Source organism: Gobio gobio, assembly GCF_949357685.1.
Source record: "Gobio gobio genome assembly, chromosome: 4".
NCBI lineage: Eukaryota > Metazoa > Chordata > Actinopteri > Cypriniformes > Gobionidae > Gobio > Gobio gobio.
The window spans coordinates 2692803-2700187 of record NC_137100.1 but is presented as its reverse complement, the minus strand read 5'-3'; positions in this window follow the sequence as shown (position 1 = coordinate 2700187).

Below are 7385 nucleotides of genomic sequence, written 5' to 3'. Positions count from 1 at the left end.
TTATTAAACTGTTTGTACACTTACAAAGTTCTCAATGCTTCGGTTTGCATGTAGGGACCCTCATTATGCGACCGTGTTAGTGTGAGGCTATTTTGAGCCTTGTTAGTGGTATTAACTAGCGATTTAATTTTACTTATTCTATGCCCCATATACTAGCGTTATAAGCTAATCTATTTTTCGAGATAAAACTCTTTACATTCGATTTTCATGAAAACGCATCCCAGAGAACGATCTACTCGGTAACCATGTGTTAATTACCCCTAGGTTCATTTTTCACCGTAGTTGTCCTTTAAGCGCTGATTCCGGTTGTACATTTGAGATAAAAACACAAGTGGATTGTGGTCCGTGTACACTATGATGGGCAAACTACTAGATCCAAGGTAGACTTCGAAGTGTTGTAAGGCAAATAATAGAGCAAGAGCTTTTTTCTCAATGGGTGAGTAATTAAGCTGATGCTTATTAAATTTCAGAGAATAGTAACTAACAGGATGATCTATGCCACCTAGATCTTCCTGAACAAGAACAGCTCCAGCTCCAACAGCACTTGCATCAACCTCAAGCTTAAAAAGTTTGTGCATAATCAGGTGCAATCAGAACAGGTGCAGTGCATAAAAGTGTCTTCACACAATCAAAAGCATGCTGACTCTCCATAGTCCACTCGAATGGTTTAGACGGGCTTAATAATGTAGTAAGTGGACTAACCACCGTCGAGAAATTTCTCAAGAAACTGCGATAATATCCTGCCATACCAGGAATCTTCTAGCCTGGATGCCAGCCGAACTTAGCCCCGCCCACAACATTTTAACTCGGGCAGTTCGGTCTGGACTTGATCCATAGAGAAATAATTATGCCCGAACAGAAACAGTTCGGACCAATGAAATTGTCAGGGCGGGCTTTAGACGATGATGGACAGATGATAAACAGTAACGTAATCATCCACGTCATCAAAGGCACTTGGGTTGAATTTGTTCTAATCCTAAACGGAGAACTTGTTCGTATATGAGTTCACCTTTACCATTTCTCTCAGAAATGATGATCGTGTTGGGAAGTACTCTGTCTCCTTAAATTCTTTTTTTACAACACCTGCAAAGATCATTTACACTCATCTTTTTCTTCTAACGTTAGGCAACTTATTCCAGCGTGCGTGCAGACAGGGTTGCCAAGTTTTTACAACAAAACCCGCCCAATTGCTAACGTTACTCAAAACTGGCCAAAAACAAGCCCAATAGCTTTCCAGGGGGGTTCTCCGGGAAAAGGGCATTTGGGGGGTAAAATATGTGTTATTTTGGCAGGGCTGCCTGGTAAAATTCGCATTCCTGGGTCTGTATATCACATAATTGGGGTCGCTTCAACCAGCGGACTTGGTAACACAGTGTGCAGTTGAGTTCTGTTGACATCTGACAACTAACGTTATGCGTCGCTCCGTTGCTCTGATTGGTTGTAGGTCTATCCAATTGAGGTCTTTCCTGGCTCGATTGAAACACGCCCTATAATCACAGCCCAACGGAGCAGTATCAGATTCAAATTCTGACTAGAATTGAGTATGACGACGTCAGGCTAGGAATCTTCGCAACTCCCGTCGGGTTTTAGGAACTGGAAAACTTGTAACAGCCCCTACCTGGACGTACTTGACCTTGTCCAACCTCTTTACCGAGGTAAGTAACAGTCCCTCGGCCAAACTCACATTTTGCCAAGTTTAAGGTTAAATTGGCTTTAACAAGACGCTCATACACAGTTTTCAACAAACGCACGTGTTCATTCTAGTCCACAGAGTATAAAACTAGATAATCGAGGTATGCATTGCAATTTGGTACACCAGCCAGAACTTGTCAATCTTCAGGAGGCGCATGTGGCGACTCGCAGCTACAGGTGTCGGTGTGCTTGTTTGTGCTTTGTCAGTTTGTTTTCTTGTTTTTCTGCATCTCAAAAATAACTTTCTTCTCAAAACACTGTTGGACGCGGAGATTTGCTTTATACCCAACTGAGAAACTGGATAAGGAGAGGCTTGATGGAGAAAATGGGGATTATTATTTTACTGACTTTGATCCATCTGAGTTTGTGTGTGTTTGAATCACCTAATATCCATGTAAGAATCCAATATTCCCGGGAGTTTCTTTTAAAATGGTACAAACCTAACAACGTGAAACAACCCGCTGGATTTGGCTATCGTGATTTGGGAAGTTTTTCACCTGTTGCTGTTGGACAAAAACAAAATCGCTCGCGAAAAAAGGATTCTACATTTAAAATTCGGAAGAGAGGACGGAAATGAGGTGTTCGTCAGAAAATGAAAAAACAAATTCTTTCTAAAATTCCTCTCCCTACAATTTTGTTTACGAATGTGCAGTCTCTACGTAAAAAGACGGATGAGCTTCGAGCTATGGTGAAATTCCAGCATGACTTCAGAAATGTTTGCGTGATGGCATTCACGGAGACGTGGCTCTCCGAGAGGGATTCGGATTCGAGCCTACGACTGGATGACTGTTCACATGGATCGGGATGAGACGGTAACCGGTAAAGCGCAAGGAGGTGGGGTATGTCTGTATATTAGAGAAAGCTGGTGCAAATCTGTGCACGTTAAGGAGAGAGTGTGCACGAAAGATATCGAGTTATTGACTGTGGCGCTAAGACCTCAGTATTTGCCCCGGGAGTTTCCTCAGCTGTTCGTTACGGTAGTCTACATCCACCCTCGGGCAAATGAGGATAATGCGGAAAGGGAGATTGAACGTGTGATTCACGAACTGCAATCTGCATCTCCCGACGCACCCTGTTTTATTCTGGGAGATTTTAATAAGTGTTCGTTGAAGAAAGCACTAGGCCACTTTAATCAGTATGTAACTTGCCCAACACGTAAGGATTCAATTCTGGATTTGTGTTATGGGTCGATTAAAGGAGCTTACAAGTCATTTGGGAAATCACCTTTGGGAACCTCAGATCACAATATGGTTTTACTTGTCCCTATATATAAAACTGTTCTGAAACGTGAAAAGGCACAGGTAATTAAGACGAAAGACTGGTCTGAAGATGCTACGTTATGTTTAAAAGGGTGTCTGGATTGGACGGATTGGACTGTTTTTATGGACTACATTGATCAAGTAACAGATGAAATATGTAGTTATGTGACATTTTGTGAGGACATGTTAATACCCGTGAAATCGTTTAAGAAATTTCCAAACAGTAAACCGTGGGTTACAAAATCACTCAAGATTCTTCTGTCAAAAAGAAATAGGGCTTTCAAAGAGGGAAATACCGTAGAGTATTATATGCTAAAAAGAGAAATTAAGTGTGAAATAAAGAGGGCTAAAGCAGTTTATAAGGAGGATCTCGAGTTCAAATTGAAAAATTGACATTTAGGTTCTGTTTGGGAGGGGATGCATTTAATTACAGGTCAGGATAGTAGGAAACTAAATAATAGAATTAGCTTGAACGGTTTTAGTTCAGATGCAGCTTTATCACAGGATTTTAATCATTTTTATGTGAGATTTGACACGCACGATTTTAAATTAGAAATTGAGTATTTGAAAAATAAGTGTAGGATAAACAGAGATAATGTTTGTGTCCCTTTTGATGTAGGAGATGTGATAACAGTTTTTAAACAATGTAAAATCAGGAAGGCATCGGGGCCTGATAATATAGGGGGTCGTTTACTTAAAGAATGTGCTGAGCAGTTAGGACCAATATTTTATGACATTTTTGCCGGGTCCCTAAAAATACAAAAAGTACCTGCACGGTGGAAGCAGTCTACTCTGATTCCGTTGCCAAAAAAGCAGAATGCACAGTTATTAGATGATTTTAGACCTATGGCGCTTACATCATTAGTGATGAAATGTTAAAAAAAAATTGGTTAAGAGAGAAATTATGCACAAGACTGAAAGTTTTCTAGACCCTCTTCAATTTGCGTACAGAAACAAGCGAGGCGTAGAGGATGCTGTGGCAACTCTCTTACATTTACTTTTTATCGATTTTTCATCTGCCTTCAATACCATTCAGCCAGGGCCGGCCCTGACCAATTTGCTGCCCTAGGCAAGATTTTACTTGGTGCCCCTTGTATCAAGGTTTAGCACTACATGTTATCAGTCTAAGTTGTGGAAACACTCGTACTGTTTTATTTTTGTAATGCATTGATGTTTTATTTTTATTGTTGTTGTTGTTTTATATGATGTCCAGTCCATTCTACCCCGTCATTATGTTCATGATATTATTATTATTTTTTATTTTTTAAAGGCTGATGATAGTAAAACTGTACAAAAATTGCACCTTTGTCACATTACAGCCTCAACACAAAGAGCAAGAGTGCATCTAACATTCATTGCCAAACTATTCATTGAGAACTAGCAAAAGTGTTTGTTTTCCAGTAGATGGCAGAAATCTTCCACCAACTATGAGCATTTTCATGTTTTCACCAGGAATTCAACTGAGAAATTTTGATATTTAGTGTGAATTTTACATAAAATGTTGCTATTTTAAATAAACCTGTATATAAATGTCATTACTGATTTCGGCAAATACATTTTAAAATTGCTATACACCCCCTTAAAACTGCACAACTGCATAGTAAAAACATTAGGCTATTAAAAAAGGGTTTCACTTTATTTTGATGGTCCCTTTAACACATTCTGTTGACTATAAATAACATAGCACCTTACTGTCTACTTATTCTCATTAGAGTGTTAGTAGAGTATTAGTAGACTGGTAGGGTTAGGGTTAGAATAAGTACTTGCAAAGTTTCTTATAGTCAGTAGAATGTCTGTTGGAGGACCATCACAATAAAAAGTTAGCAGACATTAAGCAGACAGTCTACTGATAATCTAATGAAAGTTAGTTGACATGTAGTTGCAAATTTACTTATAGTCAACATAATGTTCAAAAGGAACCATCAAAATAAAGTGTTACCTAAAAAAGTGATATTACATGCGTTTAATATTTTAATATTATTTATTTTTGACAAAATCACACTGGCTGTGGCCTCTGGAGAACCCAGAACAGCTGCTTGCATAAAGTTTAAGGTAAAAATAACTGGAATTAATTAGCAAACATTAGTATTTTACTACTATGCAAATAAATAAATTGTTCATTTATTTGCCTACATCACTTTACTTCTGTCTTTACACTGCAAAAAATGCTCTTCTTATTTAGAATCTTTTTCTTGTTTCCAGTCCAAATATCTAAAAATTCTTAAATCAAGGTGCATTTACTAGATAAGTAAAATGACATAAGACATTTTTCTTGTTTACTTGAATTTACAATCAAAATGAAGTGAGTTTTTGCTTAAAACAAGCAAAATTATCTGCCAATGAGGTGAGAAAAATACTCTTATTTATGTTTGGGACAGAAACAAGATTTCAATCAGAAACAAGATTATTTTTCTCACTCCATTGGCAGATCATTTTGCTTGTTTTAAGCAAAAACTCACATTTTGATTTTATTTTCAAGAAAACAAGAAAATTATCTTCTGTCATTTTACTTATCTAGTAAATGCACCTTGATTTAAGAATTTTTAGATATTTAGACTAGAAACAAGACACAAATACTATGTAAGAAGAGCAGTGTATCCCTTATCTTCCCTGCATCAGAGGGCTTCTGTCTTTTTTGACACTTTAATTCGGCCATCGGTCATAAATAATCAGGCAACTTTCACCGTGTCAACACCTGGTGCGAACGGCCAAGCACCCTAAAAAAATGAAAGCAATCCTGTCTGCGTTGGATGCGGCGAGAGGCGACGCAACACAACAAATTCCCCTAACGATAAACTGATCGCGCGTTGTATTTCCGACGCACTTCAAGTAGATCGGCAGGGGGAGATTGATGAGGCGGACCGGGAAGATGCGGGGGACTTAGTTACGTTTTTTTGCGCTTTATTTGGTAATATTTCAGATTAATATTAATAAAATAGTATCATTCATACATATTGGCGCCCCTATGGATGAGTGGCGCCCCTAGCATTTGCCTATTCCGCCTATGCCACGGGCCGGCCCTGCATTCAGCCACATATTTTAATTGACAAACTCACTAAAGAATTTGGGTTGGATTTTTATTTGGTGGGTTGGATTTTTATGTGGTAGGTTGGATTTTAGATTTCCTTGTGCAGAGAACACAGAGAGTCAAAGTAAATGACTGTTATTCTGAATGGCTGGAGTCATCGACTGGGTCACCTCAAGGGTGTGTCCTCTCTCCTTTATTATATGTTTTGTACATTAATGCGTGCAAGAGTAGTTTTTGTAATAAGCACATCTTAACATTTGCTGACGACTCTGTAATCGTTAGCTTATTGAGTGAGGAGGATTCTACGCATGGTCCGGTGGTTGAGGATTTTACGGTTTGGTGTCAGAATGCTTTTCTAAAACTTAATGTTCTGAAAACTAAAGAGATGACCATTGATTATGGGGGAAATCAATTGATGATAAGCAAATGAGTATTAATGGAGCAGGGATCCAGAGTGTTGAACAGTACAAGTATTTGGGTACTGTATTGGATTGTAAATTGACGTTTTCCGCTAATACTGATGTTTTGTGTAAGAAGGGGCAGCAAAGATTGTATTGCTTACGGAAACTGAGGTAATTTAATGTGGATAAAACATTGATATGCATGTTTTATAGATCCTATTTTGAGTCGTTTTTATCCTTTTCATTGTTGTGCTGGTTCAACTCTCTGAATGTTAAAAATAAAAACCGTATTGAGAGGATGATAAATCAGGGAAACAAAATAACAGAGGAAGCAGATGACTATGGCTGTTATACCACAGACAGGCTTTGGGTAAAGCCGAGAACATTTTGTTAGATGATTCTCATCTCTTGTATCTTGAATTTCATCTTCTTCCGTCTGGTAGCCGGTATAGAACTCCGCTTAGTAAAACAAATCGGTTTAAAAATTAATTTGTCCCCTCAGCTGTAAAGTTTTTAAACTCTAGGTAAATGTATTTATTGTGTATCTTTTTTCTCATATTTTCTTGTATGTGTGTGTGACACTGTTTTATTTGTATGCTTGTTTGCTGCAACCAAATTGCCTTCGGGAAATTAATAAAGACTGAACTGAACTGAACTGAACAATATCTACAAGACGTTGGAAAGTGGCTGGAGCGTTTTGGAGACCGAAAGCCATCGCCGTATATTGTAGGAAATTGTCGGGAGTTACAAATGCTGAAACCTCTGATGCCCGGGGAGTGAGTGGGACTTGCCAGTATCCTTTCAAAATATCAAGTTAACTAACAAAACGTGCTATATATACACTCACCTAAAGTATTATTAGGAACACTAATACTGTGTTTGACCCCCTTTCGCCTTCAGAACTGCCTTAATTCTACGTGGCATTGACTCAACAAGGTGCTGAAAGCATTCTTTAGAAATGTTGGCCCATATTGATAGGAGAGCATCTTGCAGTTGATGGAGATT